The sequence below is a fragment of the Mytilus californianus genome, unplaced genomic scaffold (genome assembly GCF_021869535.1).
Source record: "Mytilus californianus isolate M0D057914Y unplaced genomic scaffold, xbMytCali1.0.p SCAF_5, whole genome shotgun sequence".
Taxonomy (NCBI): Eukaryota; Metazoa; Mollusca; class Bivalvia; order Mytilida; family Mytilidae; genus Mytilus; species Mytilus californianus.
Window position 1 is genome coordinate 46953845 of NW_026262701.1, and position 15511 is coordinate 46969355.

Genomic DNA, 15511 nt, shown 5'->3' on the forward strand with positions numbered 1-15511 from the left:
GTCTTGCTTTCTTCATTATTCGAATCGGCGAAAATGGGTTTTTAATGTTACATCGTACTCGAAAGACTGTTCTATGGCATAAAAATCTAAAGGCCTAAGATATTAGAAATATATAACGATTCTACAGAAAAAGAAAAATCAAAAGCGCATGTGAACACACACTGAGAGTGTGAAGTTTCAGGATTTCATTTTACACTCTGATAGCATTGAAAATTATTAAGTCATGTATACTCAATCAAGAATAAATGGAAACTGACATGTATATTCTGGTAAAGGTACGTACTTTAGAGTTATTTTAAATGTTTTATTATCTTCCGTATACATATGCCTGCCCCGATTATTTTAAAACAATAGATTTACCATATAATTCTAGGTTTGATAGACGATTGAGAATTGACCTCTATACGGTTTTTGCTTTATTGTTTTGTAGGGGTGCAGTATCATTGACGAATGTCTTAATCGCCTTTTAATGATATTTAGGAAGTTCTTCGCCTACACAGAATGACACTTTTTCTATACCATTTCGAAATCTCATCACCTATACCAAGTTAATAATTTAGGACGCCAGATGTTTCGTCTACTTACGACTCATCAGATGAGCTCGAATCATAACAGTAAGAAGGTCAACTCAATTACGAAGTTGAGGAGCAATGAAAATACAAAGATCCAAAAAGGGGATGACAGATCTGGATACGGTACGGATATCTATGCCTTGGGAAAAAATAATTTCAACATTCCATTAACAGTGAATTGATGGGAAATGGCCGTTTCAATGATATCAAAGGTTAACACAAGAGTGATAACCACTAGGCTGATTGATTGTGATTGTCTTACGCCACCTCTGCACAAAAAAGATTTATCACTGCGATCACCCACTAGACTGAAATGTAGCTTCAGATTTATTTACACTGTTTCATCAAAATTTCCTCATGATAAGCATTATACAAACCCAGGTCAAATAAATACATATCCTGTAACGGTACGTTTTTAAAATACTAATCAATATTGTCAGTAATACAGTAATAGACATATTGTGTAGCGTCAAAACCATCACCAATAATGCGGAGAGGCGTGACCATATGACGTCTATTTACATCATTCAACCCCAGACTGACGTCACTCGCCATATAAAGAGATCCGTAAAGTTATGATTCACCCCGGACGTAGTCTAATCAAACCACTCAAATTTGGTTGTGCTTTTAACTATTCAGTTCATCGGATACCCATATTTGGTTGTGCTTTTAACTATTCAGTTCATCGGATACCCATATTTGGTTATGCTTTCAACTATTCAGTTCATCGGATACCCATATTTGGTTGTGCTTTTAACTATTCATTTCATCGGATACTCATATTTGGTTGTGCTTTTAACTATTCAATTCATCGGATACCCATATTTGGTTGTGCTTTTAACTATTCAGTTCATCGGATACCATATTTGGTTGTGCTTTTAACTATTCAGTTCATCAGATACCCATATTTGGACGCGTGTTGTTCATCCTCAAGATGACCCACACGGGACAAGCACAATTATTATTCACACAATGACTGGAATAAAAAACATTATATATAAAAAAAATAAAAGATGCCACCAGATAAAACAATAACTCGTCATGCTCATTCAGTCGACATAAAAACAAAATTACCTGAAATTACAACCAAGAAAAGCAACCAATAAACTCTAGCATTTTTTTCAATTCCTAATGATTTTGAAACAAAAGTGTTTCCTTGTCCATGTTATGAAGAAAAGAATTTTTCGAGATTTCTTAAAAAGCCTATAATCACTGTATTGGCCGATGAATTTAGATTAATTCAAAACACACACGACATTCTTATTAATCAAGAGCAGGGGAATGACAATTTCTTCATAAAGATGTTAGACATTTTTCTCAAAAAAATACAACTACCATAGGTTAGTGTACTCGGAATCCACTGTCTGAAGTTAATGTGGTGGAAATAGTGTTACATACAATGTAGTAGCTTAATCAACATCCGTGGCTATAATTTAATAACTATGTACCAAAAGATCAAAAATACAAGTGCATGTGGAATATCATCATCTGAGTGATACCGGGCAAGTTATGTCCGTTAACGATTTATTTTAGCCGAGAAAAAAAAATTCTGTAATGCTCATTCCTATTGATTATAAATTTTCGTTCCGTTTGAGATATTTTTGCTGACGTTTTGACCCTTTGACGTAGAAAGTTACTTACAAATATAAGTTTTTCGCACTTGTGTAATGCCTACTTCGCTTGATTTTATTAGCTGTTTGGTATATATTCATATCATTAAAAGTAAAAGTAAAAAGATTCAAGTTTTGAGCAATTTTTGTAGGAAGCTTTTCCTTTCACATTGCTTCAGAATATCAGTTTTCCGTTGACAACAAAACCTTACTTATTCAGAAGTTGGATAGGGATGGCATTTGTTAAAAATATCCGTATCTTGAAATTACTATTCTTACTCGACTAATGATCAGATGTAATTTCCCTTCCGTATCAACTCTTTCCCGACCTGCAAATATAAATTGAAAACATATTAAACCATCTTTTGAATCGAATATTTTTCCCAAATAATTGTACACATCAATGGTTTCTTCCGGTAGAAGATTTGCATTGTATAAGCAATACCCTCAGAATGTGGACGTGTAACACTGGACACTTTTAATTTGCAAAACACTCATTTGCAAATCCGCCGCCGCCTCTCCTTAGAGCTACAGTGTCGTGTATATAACCAAAATGTGCGAAATTACATGGGATTCAATAAATTCATTGCTTTTCTGCTGTTTTTATTATATATATTTTTTTATTTGATTTAGAAAAACATGGGATTTTCAATATCCCATGGGATAAGGCAAATCCCATGGGATTGACCATTATCCCATGGGATTTTGGTTAAATCCCATAGGATTTTTTTGGGTCCCATGGGATAATTGTAGTCCCATGGGATATTTGTTGTCCCATGGGACAAAAAAAATCCCATGGGACTATAATTATCCCATGGGATTTTTAATATCCCATGGGACAAAATAAAATCCAATTAATCCTATGGGATTCAAATTATAAATATACAGTAATGTGTATGTTACAATGAATTCTGTTTCGTAGTAAATTGTTTTAAGATGAATCTTTTAAGTTGAATATCTTTTTTTCCTTGGAAATGTTAATGCAATTATATTGTTCTATAACTGTTCAAAACTAAACTTTTAAACAACAAAGCAGATAATGTAAGTATCAATATATGTTTATTTATGAATTCTAGAATATTTTTTTGAAACACAATTTTTTCCCATTTGGAATCAATGAAAACTCCATTATTAGGCTTAATATACTAGTAGCTTTTTACATAAATCTAATTTTTTTTCAGGATATCCCTCCATCCAAAAAATTAATAGTTTCTTATCATCCAGCATTGTGTGATCATACTGTATAGTCAACTTTTTGGCCATTCAGCACAGAACATTGTCATTATTGTGGTTTTAATATCTTTCGATATTTAATAGAACTTCGATTCATTGACTGAGTGATGAAAATAATAACTGATCTGACTTTTGTCTTTGAATTTATTCTGGTCTTGTTTCTGTGTTTTCTCCTTTTATTCTAAGTGATGAAAATCAATCCTTCTGAAAAAGAACCAATAAAATCCGAAGTTATGCATTATAAAAAATTGTTTGCATACATGTAGCAATAACATATGATTTTCAATAAAAATAGCTATGCGGTATGGATTTTACTAATTGTTGAAGGTTGTCCAGTGTCATCAGTTGCTTACCTCCTACATCCTTTGGTCTCTGATGGAGAGTTGTCAAATTAGCAATATACCACATCTTCCTATTCTAATATTATATAACAATCAATTTATGTATTCTTCTTTATAACATTTGGGTATTTTCCCCAGTTATATATATATATATATATAGATCAATGTTAAAACTTTAGGCAATTACAATAACATTCCATTTTTCACAAGAATTTGCAATATATTATACAAAACGCCAACAATAGAAACAGCACTTCTTTAAGCTTCTGAAGTTCTGAAAGAGTTCCACTTGTGTTTTATTTCAATGAGAAAATACCTTGAATTCTTTTGACATGTTGGAAATTATAACATTGATACAAAAAATTATATTGTTTTGTTTCTTCTTATTTTTGTGTTGTTCGGTTGCTGTCTCATTTTTATATATGGTTGTTCATATATCCTAAATCTTCTTTTTGTTAATACTTAATTATTAATAGTAAAAATGGGATATTTTTTATTTTGATAATCTCAAAACATTATTATTCTATCAAATAACTTATTTCCAAGTTCACAAAACACCAATGTGTCAGATATTAATTTTAAGACATTAATAAACAACATCAACAAGCAGTTGACAGGATGTCATGCAAAAATCTCACTAATATTAAACTTTCACAAAAACTCCATACTCAGTGAGTACTATTAAAGTTCTTAGTACAGGACAAATTCCTAGTACAGGACACCATGCCTGGCAAACACTAGCATGTGTCAATGTCTAGTCAATCATGTCATCAGGCTCAAAATCTTAGTTTAGCACTGAATTTAAAAGTTCACCACATAATGAACATGTGTATGAAATTCAACTTCATGGTAAGCTATGTACCTTAACCTAAAACTTTAACCTAAGAATGTACTATAATTTCACATTATGACATTTCTATGTTCAGTGATCCATAAAATCATGGTAAAAACAGTAAATGTGGTGTATAATGTATAAACAAGAGTGCACACGCTGAAATGTTGCGCCTTCTTTTAAGTTTACTAATCATTGATATCATGTTGATAGAGTCCTAAATATAAAGCTTTACTACAACTATCACATAAACTCAACATGATCCAAGAAAATGAATTCAAGGTCATATAAACCCGACAAGAAATACATGTTCACCTTACTATCATTCAATATACTAAATACAGTTGACCTATTGCTTATAGTTTCTAAGAAGCAGACTTAACCAAGAAGACTAAACATTGACCAATGAACCATGGAAATGAGGTGAAAATCTGATGAACCATGCCAGGCAGACATGTACAGCTTACAATCCTTCCATACAACACATATAGTTGACCTATTGCTTATAGATTAAGAAAAACAGACCAAAACACAAAAACTTAACACTGAGCAATAAACCGTGAAAATGTCAAATAAAACCTGCGAGACTGACATGTACATCATAAAATGTTTCCATACACCAAATATAGTTGACCTATTGCATTTAGTATTAGAAAAAAAGACCTAAACTCAAAAAATTAACTTTGACTACTGAACCATTAAAATGAGGTCAAGGTCAGCTGACACCTGCCAGCTAGACATGTACAACTTACAATCATTCCATACACCAAATATAGTAGACCTACTGCATACAGTATAAGAAAAACAGACCAAAACACAAAAAAATTAACTATAACCACTGAACCATGAAAATGAGGTCAAGGTCAGATGACAACTGCCAGTTGGTCATGTGCACCTTACAGTCCTTCCATACACCGAATATACTAGACCTATTGCTTATAGTATCTGAGATATGGACTTGACCACCAAAACTTAACCTTAAATATAAAAAAGAAGATGTGGTATGATTGCCAATGAGACAACTCTCCACAAGAGACCAAATGACACAGAAATTAACAACTATAGGTCACTGTACGGCCTTCAACAATGAGCAAAGCCCATACCGCACAGTCAGCTATAAAAGGCCCCGAAATGACAATGTAAAACAATTCAAACGAGAAAACTAACGGCCTAATTTATGTACAAAAAATGAACGAAAAACAAATATGTAACACATAAACAAACAACAACCACTGAATTACAGGCTCCTGACTTGGGACAGGCACATACATACAGAATGTGGCGGGGTTAAACACGTTAGCGGGATCCCAACCCTCCCCCTAACCTGGGACAGTGGTGTAACAGTACAACATAAGAATGAACTATAATAAAATGCTTCGCTGAGCGCAGCCTGATACGACCGCAGAGGTCGATCCCTGAACAGTTGGGGCAAGTTTGGACACAATATTCAAGCTTGATACTGTCTGAATTTGGATTGTGATCAAATTTTTGACACAAAATAAATGTGGTCAAAGATCTTAAAAATCTATTGCGCAATACTTTCAATTGAAGATTTCTTCTTGAAACTTTTCAAAAAATTTGAAATTTCAAAAATATTGAAGAAAAAAAATTGTGAAAAAAATCCCCCCCCCCCTTGGAGTAATTACCCCCAAACTCAATCCAAGCCTTTCCTTTGAGGTATGGAACCTTGTAGTACAATTTTAGAGAGATCCATACACTTAAACACAAGTTATTGTCTAGAAACTAGAAAATTGCTTGTTTTTGACCCCTTTTTTTCCCCTTATTCCTGCATGTTTGGGGCAATTACCCCCAAACTCAATCCCAGCCTTCCCTTTGTGATATGGAACCTTATGGTACAATTTCAGTGAGATCCATACACTTACACACAAGTAATTGTCCGGAAACTACAAAAATGCTTGTTTTTGGCCCCTAATTCCTAAACTGTTGGTACCATAACCCCCAAAACTAATCACAACTTTCCTTTTGTGGTATTGAACCTTCTTGTAAAATTTCATAGAGATCCATTCACTTAAACTAAAGTTATTGTCCGGAAACCAAATGTGTCTTCGGACGACGACAACGACAACATCATAGCATTATACGAACCCCAAAAAAATGTTTGCGGTCGAATAAAAATCAGTTGAAAGAGGCTTAACTCATCAGATAGATAAAAATACAAATACTACAAATACAAGTGGACGTGGCCGGGTACTTGTACATCCAAACAACAAAAAGACACTAAGTACAGATCTGAGAGTACTCGCAGTTACTGACAGCTAGTTCAAAGCAACTAACAACTAATAAAAAAAAACATGCATCTAAGACTAAGTTCTTGTTCACTGATCCATGAAATGAGGTCTAGGTCAAGTGAAAACTCTCTGACGAGCATGAGGACCTTGCAAGGTACGCACATACCAAATATAGTTATCCTATTACTCATAATAAGAGAGAAATTAACATTACAAAAAATCTGAACCTTTTTTTTCAAGTACTGTGGATTCATTATTATTCGTTGGATACCAATTTTCGTGGAATTCGTGAATACAGGTGAACCACAAAATTAAATGTTCAACGAATAACAAAATTTCTATAGGCTTGTATGCAGATTTCGGCAAAACCACGAAATTAAATTTCCACGAACATGTAAGTTTTCCTAAATCCACGAAAATAAATGAATCCACAGTAGTCACTGAATCATGAAAATGAGGTCAAGGACAATGGACATGTGACAGACAGAATTCATATCATGAGGCATCTATATACAAAGTATGAAGCATCCAGGTCTTCCACCTTCTAAAATATAAAGCTTTTAGGAAGTTAGCTAATGCCACCGCCGGATCACTATCCCTATGTCGAGCTTTCTGCGACAGGCTCGACAAAAATACATGAACATTTTAAAGTACTAAATTTTGAGTATATACATGTAAAACCACAAGTTACTAACTGAAGTTCATGGTGAACTGTAACCAAAAACTTTAAGTGAATACAATTTAGAGAAAGACAGATGAATGCACAAACACTATCAAAACAGAGCATAAAACTTACCTAACAAGATGTTTTACATTTATTCTTCAGGAGCAGGAAAATTGAAGTGTTTCTTTTCTTTCTCTGCCCTCCATGATATAAACTTCAAATTCATTCATGCAAAATATGAAAATCTGCAAAAGTAGGACCTTGTATATCAGCTTATCCACATTTTGACTTTTGAACTACATTGTTCTTTTCATCTTGCTGGCAACCTAAACATAAAAAAAATGATAAACACATAATTCTGGATAAACTTCGTGTATTTATTTTTGTTGGTACAAACAATTTTTTCCAACTTTAAAAAAAAACATCATCATTAAAAAGGACGCCATACTAACCTCCGAAATATTTAAACAAACCAAAATTAATACTTGATTAAGATCTTGTCATAAATGTATAGCATGGATACCTCTTATTTTTGAAGACCTGGCATATGTCTATTGCATACTTATATTCCTTTGTACAAGAGTATGCATATTAATATTAAAGATTGATTCTGAGGACTTTAAAATCAAAGAGGTAGTGCCATTATCCCCTGAACTCATTACACTATACAATGCCATAAGGCTACTCCAATGCAAGTTGTATGCCAATCTTTAACATGTTTAATTAGCATGATTAATTTAAGTTTCATAACTCCATGTGTACACTTTAAGAATCTTACAATATTTTTTATTCTGATTTTCAGAACTTATTGTGAGGTTTTTATTAATGCGACTGAGAGCTGTATTGCATTCTTATATCTAATACATATTTATGAGCTAAAGACTACCTCCGGGTGCGTGATTTTCTCGCCACGTTGAAGACCTGTTAGTGGCCTTCGGCTGTTGTCTGCTCTTTGGTTGGGTTGTTGTCTCTTTGACATATTCCCCATTTCCATTTTCAATTTTATGTTTGCAGATTTTTCTTAAATCACAATAATCAATCTCACATTTTTGTCCATTATTCAAAATTAGCAAAAATAAATGCACACAAAAATTAACATTGTTAAAGGTTTTTTTTTAAATTCAAAACAGTTGCCCAAAACCATTAAATTCCTTGTTTTATCCAAAAATGTAGATGAAAGATATTCATAACCAAAACCAAAATTATGCTGAAATTAAAGATGTAAATTGTCTGTAACATGTTGTTTCATTTTTATATTAGTGAGGTACTGGTGACCTGACGAAATTTATAAACATGAACTTTTGACCAATAGGAGTTACTCTACTGGAGTTTGGATCTAGGTCCATTCACCCTGATTCACATTCAACCTTAATTACTTGTTAGCCTGAATCTGTTTGCCCTGCGCCCATTCGCCCCGATTTTAAATTTTATTTTGTTATCTTGATGTATAATGTTTATTTTTGAATAGAGTATGGTAAAGTTTGTAGAAATTTTGCTCAATATTTATATTGTATTGCTACAACCAGATAATTTACATTATTTTCCTTTGATTTGTACTATAGAATACAGGTATAAAATTTTTAATATAATACAACTGAAGACGATTTTACAGTGGCGGATCCAGAAATTTTCATAAGTGATTGCCTAAGAGGGGGCCGCCGTCCTGTCATGCTTCAGTGATTCCCTATATAATCAACCAAATTTTTTCAAGAAAAGGGGGCCCCGAACTCCTGTCCCCCCCCCCCCCCCCCCACTAAATCCGCCTCTGCTTTAAAAAAACAACTGAAAACAATTATAAACTGCATGTATTTATCTTAATTGAAAACAATTTCTTGAGTTTTTCTCATTTAGCGGATCCAGAACTTTTCATAAGGGAGGGCCGGCTCCAGTCATGCTTTAGTGATTCCCTAAATAATCAACCAAATTTTTCCAAAGAAAGGGGGGCCCAGGCCCCTAACCTCCCCCCCTGGATCAGCCTATGATATATGTTTATATATCTCTCTGATATGCCATTTCAAATCAAATGTGTATTAAATAAAACTTTACACTAGAAAAGTAAGGGATAGTTACTCATTTGGGAAACTTTCAAATTCACAGCATGCCGGTGCCCGTGTTCAAAGTGGTGGGTTTTCATCACCCTCGTTGTATTGCGGAATAACGATTTAGGCAAATTGAGAAAAACACCATGTCTGTGGTTGATAATAGTGTGTGTGCATGAATTTTCTATACCTTCTTATTTAATATTTTTCCAATTTTGAGTACTGACGGCAAGTGTTGTAACGTAGTGTACCAATGTCTTTAAATTCTCCCTCATGAATTCGTCCGAATTTAAAACATTTCTATTCTAAATACATGGCTAAATAAGAGACAAGTCATAATTTAGGTTTGTTTGCTCGCAGTAACTTTCTTATTTTCTCAGCGAAACAACATTTAATATCTTGTAAACATTTTACAAATTACAAAAATATACCACAATTCCATCTATATACATTCACAATGTCCTCTAAATACATATCAATACAAACATAACTGTAATATATTATGCAGAGCTTAACGTTAACTTCGTCTATCAAAGTTACTGGCGCACATCGATAATAATCAAACGTAATCAGGACTTATATATGCCTATAAAACCCCACCCGTACTACCGCCCTCGAAATGTTCGTGCAGAAAACAACAGTAACATCAGACCACTTCTGATTTACATACTAGCCAAACTTGTACCACAAGTCTAAAGATAGAAATAGAATAGGGAAATTCCAAATATAACGGAATAGAAATAAATTTAAATTCTCCCTCATGAATTCGTCCGAATTTAAAACATTTCTATTCTAAATACATGGCTAAATAAGAGACAAGTCATAATTTAGGTTTGTTTGCTCGCAGTAACTTCGATAAAACAAAGGAATAAATAATTTGAGAACTATATGCCAAGATTCAAGGAAACAGCCATTTGAGATTTTAAATTGTCTTTAATATACCCATCTTTGGCTTTATCAGAAGCCCATCTACCGTGGACTTTAAGTAACCTATCAGAGACTCCTCTATTAGCCCCGTAGAAGCGCCACCACTTCTCAAACTATGAAGCCCAAACTTAAGCTTATCTAAACCAATATCTGATAAACTCTCTAACAAAATTTCTCTCGCTCTGGTATAGGACAATGGACTATTTATATTACATAATTTATAAACATCTTTCGATTTCATAAAAGACAGTGCTCTGAAATTATAGCTATCAGAATTATAGCTCAATTCAGCTAAATTGATATACTTATTTAACCAAAAAACTGGACATAAATCTGTACCTGTTGCAGCTATAACAACAGAATTACCCCTTCTGTATAAATCAGTTTTGCTTTTATCAATGCGAATTTTAACATGACTGACTTGAAACTCAATATTATTCATCTTAATGTTAGCCAATTCACTATACCTCAAAAATCCAGAAAATCCTAACAGAAATAATACTACTACACGCAATTTTATGAGATTATTATGATCTCCGAACTTCAAAACAATTTTCCTTAATATATCTGGCGCAATAGGTTCTTTTTTTTTTTTTTTTTATAGGTTTACTTAGCAATCTCCTTCCTCCTTCATAAATAAGACCAAGGAAATTGTCTGAACAAGGATTATGTTTGAAATTAAAGTCATGAAACCATTTTATTGAATAAAAACTTGCATCTAAAATCGCAACACTGGATCCCTGTTGAATGAGTCCACCTATATACATAGAAATCGTAGTAGTTGTCGCTGGTAAACACTCAAGTGAACATGAAACACACCATTTTTCAAACTTTTTAAAATAGCACTTTTATTTCTTAATTGTAGAATTTGATCTAGACGATTCGACAAAAGAGGGTAAATCTCGTATGATACTGGCAAATCTCGAATCATTGGCATAACACTCAAATTGTTTCCATTGATCTGTAAAATAAATATAATAATGAATACCAAGTAATAACTATAAACAAAGTAAATATAATTAACATTACTACTATAAATGAATGCGGCATTTCCCTCGCAAACAACCCAGTGCGGCATTTCCCTCGCAAACAAATGAAAGCGGCATTTCCCTCGCAAACAAATGAATGCGGCATTTCCCTCGCAAACAAATGAGTGCGGCATTTTCCTCGCAAACAAATGAATGCGGCATTTTCCTCGCACACTTACTGTGGCATTCAACCTCACAGTATCTAAAAAAGTCATATACTTATATATATACAGTGGCATTAACCCTCACTGTATTCATAAACAATTAATCAACAATGTTAACAATGACATATCTAATTGTTGCAGTTAAAACATCACAATATTAAATTTAACATTCTTACGAATATAGTCTCATATCTGATAACTGCGGCAAATAACCATCGCAGAAAACTAATTCAACTACAGTCTGTATAAACATTCAATGCATAAATCTCAATACTTCGAGAAATCCAACAACAAAACATACACATTACTGTTAAAAGGTCTCTGTGCAAATATACTCTTTTCTTGTGAACCTTTTGTAAAAAAGTTCATAGGTTTTTTAACATGTCTCAAATCTAAGACTAATCTTTCTTTACCCGTACTATATATATAATTACCGATACAGTAAGTGGATTAACGACAAATGGTCGATTTACTTCTTTTATACATTCTTTAGTTAAAAGTTCTTCAATAGAATTTTCCACAAATTCTGAGTGTTTTAACGCGGATCTATTATTACTTAGAAAAATAGTCGGTGGTTCACTCAGAAAAGAAATTCTATAACCAAAATTAATAACATTCATTATAATATCATTAGCGTTAAGTACATTTTTCCAAAACAATGCATGTTTTCTTAAATTTCCTTTCACATTTATAAGATTTTGACAAGATTTTTTCTCATACTTGTTAACAAATTGAAAAAAATACTCAACTTCATCTATGTCTGTATCTGTTTTGTTACTGGGTCTTTCCTGTGTTCTATTCCTGGAACTTTGGTGCACCAACTGTCGCTGTAGGAATCCTTTTTTCGGGGCAGTTCCTTGCAAAGTGCCCGGGTTGGTTACAATAGAAACACTTGTAACTTTCTGACTTGCCTGCTTTGGAGAACTCGGTATCACTGACTTGGCCAAGGCCACGAAAAAAAAAAAAAAAAAAAACTCCTGGAATTGAATTCTCCTTTTCCGGAACCACTATTGGAAGAATCTGGTTTACTGTACGGCTTGGAACTTCTTTTACGAGAAGCCCTGGAAATAGCAGCACGCAAATCACTAGCATCTTCTTTATTGTCGGCCAACGGACTATCCAAGTACTCTTTAACCGTGTCCCATCCATGCTTGTCGGCTATCTTTAGAATTTTGTTACGCTTACGGATGATTTCCTTTTCTTGGGTAATAATTTCACTAACTTCGGAAGCGTTTCCAAGCTTTATACAACTTTCAACGGCAGCAAGCCTCTCCAGACGCTCGGTATTAAACGAATGTTGCACTTTAATTCCCTCACTTTGGAATACAAATTCTGTTTGGTCGACACCGGTTGCTTTAACACTTTTTCCTAAACGAGCTTCAAAATGATTAATCAAGGAATGTTTTTGCTTCTCTAAAGCATTGTTTAAAGCTGAAGTGAAAAGCGAAATAGCCCCGTCCGTACTTAACTCTGTTTCGTTACTATTTTCAGCATGTTGAGTAGTAGCACGGCGTTCATCATGGTCGGAGCCTTCCTCGGACATATTATGCAGAGCTAAACGTTAACTTCGTCTATCAAAGTTACTGGAGCACATCGATAATAATCAAACGTAATCAGGACTTATATATGCCTATAAAACCCCACCCGTACTACCGCCCTCGAAATGTTCGTGCAGAAAACAACAGTAACATCAGACCACTTCTGATTTACATACTAGCCAAACTTGTACCACAAGTCTAAAGATAGAAATAGAATAGGGAAATTCCAAATATAACGGAATAGAAATAAATTGAGACCAATGTGCTATTTACAAGTGCGATCGAGGAATGCAGGGGAGAGAAACTTATCAATTATGTTTATTCTTAAGACAAAAATGAGCCGCCGTAAAATGAACCGTGTCGAGGAGGTTACTGACACGTAATTATTAAATAGGGCAGAGACATATATACACATATGTGTATATATGTCTCTGTAATAGGGTCATCTCTCGAGAACATTAACTAGTACATTGATAATTTACTATTCAGTCAGTATCCCGAAAAAAAACGTATGGATCATAGTGCAAAACGCTTCAGTAGTGGTTTCGGCTGACTACTAATACGTGCACTTTGTTTCAAAATATCCCGGCTGACTACTAATACGTGCACTTTGTTTCAAAATATCCCGGCAGCGTTAAAGTTGAAGTCAGGATCTTGGGGGGGGGGGTCTTCTTTTTCTGTGTTCTTTATTTTTTTTATCAATATTTCTACAAACTTACACTTTTTGCTCATTACTCTCTTTCCTCATATTTTAGCATTTCATTATTCTTTAATCTTTATTGTTTGTCCGTTATTCTCTATTCTGTTAACCCCCATCCATACCCTCTTATGTGGACTTAAGCTTTCGGTAGTTTATTTTATCTTATTTCTGTCTATGTGAATGTAAATACTTTATTTATCACAAAACAAAAACTTACTAAATATTTTTTTATGAAGTCCTCGCCAGTTGCGGATCCAAAAAATGTCACAAGGAGGCACTAACTGTCATGCATAAAGAGGGGGCCCGCTTCAGTGATTCTCTAAATAATCAACCAATTTTTTCCAAAAAAGGGACGGGCCCCCATGCCCTCACCTTAATCCACCTCTACCCCCTTCCCACTTCGTATCCTTGAATTCAGATTCAAGATCTCTCTGACTAAAGTAAGTAAGTAAGTCACATTTGCTTATATCAGGTTTTTGAATTGAACTGGCGGATAGTTGTTTCATTACCAATCATACCACATCTCCTTATTTTTTATATATACGAAAGCTTTATTCATATTTTTAGGTGTATTGATGAATGTGTAAAGATGCAGCAATTGTGTAGATACATTTTAAAATACAGCACACGAGATGCAGATTATATAAAACTTTTAAGTCGAAGACATACTGACAACGCCATGGCAAAAACTTAAAAACGACCAAATGACGTACAACAGTCTATAAAACTTAACTATAGCATACAAAACGCAAACATTTAAAACACATAAGAAGCACCCAGACAGTCAAATAGAAATTTAAAGAATAAATAATTTGTAAAGATTTTCAACTAGGCCTACAGCTATATTTTCTTATCATCTAACAGTAAACATAGGTTCTGGTACTATGTGATAAGTCATTTTTTCATGCAGACCCAGTTTCGTTGATACCTTGAACTTAAAGTGGTTTTATGCATATCAGCCCAGATTATGTGTGTAATTTTATTAAACAATTCAACAATACACGTTCTAAACAGGTTAAATTCAATTTACAAATTTACAAATTCAGATCTACTGGTATTCAACACCCAATTACTTACTTGCTGTATATTGCTAACTTTGATTGTATATTGTCAATCCCTCAACATTGTGAATACGCCATGCGAGGTGTTGGCTATGTTTGATACAGGGTGGTGGCTTCGAAGCGTAGAAAAAAATCCAGGTAAACGAAAGTGTAAAAAAATTTTGTTGAAAATTTTAAGTACTAAATTCTTAAATTTGTACTTAACTCCGTTCTACGGGTAACATGGTTGTTTGATATGAAAATAGGATAAAAAGCATCCGGAAAAATTATCACATTATAAGTGTTCGTAAATGGATATGAAAAAACTTAACAAGGAATAAGTATTGGTAAACGGACAGAAAGTCGCAGTACAAAAGTTTAAATTAATTATTTTACAATTGTTTAAATATATGAGAGAAAGTTCTTGACGAATTGACTTTATTTATAGATGGTATTTAGTTGAGGAAATGATTAATTCGCTCTCAAATAGTTTTTTTTTTTTATCAATAACTTATAAAAAGGAGACATTTTTGACAGCATGAAGCCAGTTAATTACCAAACCACTTTGGCAGAT

The 15511-nt window shown here is 33.6% G+C and overlaps 1 long non-coding RNA gene across 1 annotated transcript; it reads right to left on the reverse strand.

The window, feature by feature from the left end:
• Window positions 1–11047: 11047 nt before the first annotated feature.
• On the reverse strand, window positions 11048–12539 carry LOC127702360 (uncharacterized). Its single transcript, XR_007982384.1, has 2 exons — window positions 12409–12539; window positions 11048–11428 (listed from the first exon to the last, which is right to left on the reverse strand). It is a non-coding gene; the product is annotated as an uncharacterized LOC127702360 (long non-coding RNA).
• Between the last annotated feature and the right edge of the window lie 2972 nt (window positions 12540–15511).